We start from the raw sequence: 1,640 nt of genomic DNA, 5'->3' as shown, positions 1-1,640 counted from the left end.
GTACCCAGACAGCAGTGAGAATGGAGGCAAAGATGTCATCCAATCATCAACATTATTTTATTTCATTGCATATTAATCCCACCACAACCAGTAATTTGAGGGACGGCCTTCTCTTCTGCAGAACACCCAAGTCAATGTGTTATTCTTAGGCTGCTACCCAGTCTGGGCGGACTTACAAACACTGTTCTTTGGCGGTTCCAGACTTACTTGTTATGTGGTCAAAGATGCTCATAATTTATGAAGTGCAAAAGTCTTCCTTCCTAATGCTTTTTGTGAAGCATCTTTGACCTCATTGTTCCTGATGGTGTATATGAAAGGGTTCAGCACTGGGGAAGTTGCTAAGGAAGAAGTGCATTGGCTTCTGGAGCCGATGGTCCACAGTCACAATGACTTAGAAACTGCAAACGTCTTCCTTCTTAAGGCTTTTCGTAAAGCATCTTTGACTTCATTATTCCTGATTGTGTATATGAAAGGGTTCAGCACTGGGACGACGATCATGTTCAATACAGACACAGCTTTGACCACACCTAAAGAAGAGCCCTTGACAGAAGGTCTCAAGTAGATGAAAAGGACTGACCCATACAAGATGCTGACCACAGTCAAATGGGAGGCACAGGTGGAGAAAGCCTTCTGCTGTCCACTGGATGAAGTGATACGGAGGATCGTGGAGATTATGAAGATGTAAATTACAACTGTCAAAAGCAGAGAGCTCAGGATCACAGCCACAGACACAGCAAAGCCAAGGGCTTCAATGATTTTTGTGTCCCCCCCCCCCTGCAATCTTTAGCAAAGCTCCAACATCACAGAAAAAATGATGTACAATGTTGGAGCTACAGAAAGGAAGCCTCACAGCCTTCAACACCTGGAAAATAACTGAGAAAAAGCCTGCAAGCCAGGCAGCCCGTGCAAGCTTAAGGCAAACCTGAGAGGTCAAGAGGGTGGGGTACCTCAATGGATGGCAGATGGCTAAGTATCTATCAAAGGACATGATAGAAAGAATGAAAAACTCTGTGACACCAAAGAGGAAGTAGAAGAATGACTGTGCCATGCAACAGTGGAAGCAGATCGTGTTCTTTGCCGACAGGAAGTTGACTAGCATCTTCGGCATAAACGCAGTAGTGTGTCCAATCTCAATAATAGAGAAGTTGCTAAGGAAGAAGTGCATTGGCTTCTGGAGCCGATGGTCCACAGTCACAATGACAATGATGAGACCATTCCCTGTAAGGCACAGAAGGTAGAGCAGGAGGATCACCACAAACAAAAGGATATCCATGCCCTGAAAATGGGGGAATCCCAGAAGGATGAATTCTGTCACTCTTGAGCAATTTGTTAAGTCCATCCTTTGAGTCTGCAAGTAGACAGGAGAGAAAAAGAGCTAATGAGGAAAATAGGAAGCTGCCTTCTGGTGAGTCAGACAATAGGGTCATCTAGCTCAGAGTGGTCTATCACACAGCTCGAGGGCTACATGCTTGATCTTGTAAAAGCTTGACCTTGTAACTGTTGTTACAGTTGTGCAGTAACAACAGTTGTGCAGCCCATAAGCATCCCACACTGACCACAATGACCACTCACAGATGGTACGGCAGCAGAAAGCAGACTTAGCATCAGCTCCAGGCATGCTAGCACCGACAAGCCGATTA

General features: G+C 45.2%; 1 pseudogene across 1 annotated transcript; it reads right to left on the bottom strand.

Moving 5' to 3' along the window:
- Positions 1-381: 381 nt before the first annotated feature.
- On the bottom strand, positions 382-1,360 carry LOC310748694 (olfactory receptor 6X1-like; annotated as a pseudogene). The gene has a single exon. The product of its transcript is annotated as an olfactory receptor 6X1-like (transcript).
- Between the last annotated feature and the right edge of the window lie 280 nt (positions 1,361-1,640).

Source organism: Podarcis filfolensis (assembly GCF_964270895.1).
Source record: "Podarcis filfolensis genome assembly, chromosome: 13".
Classification (NCBI taxonomy): Eukaryota; Metazoa; Chordata; class Lepidosauria; order Squamata; family Lacertidae; genus Podarcis; species Podarcis filfolensis.
This window is presented reverse-complemented; position numbering and strand designations above follow the sequence as displayed.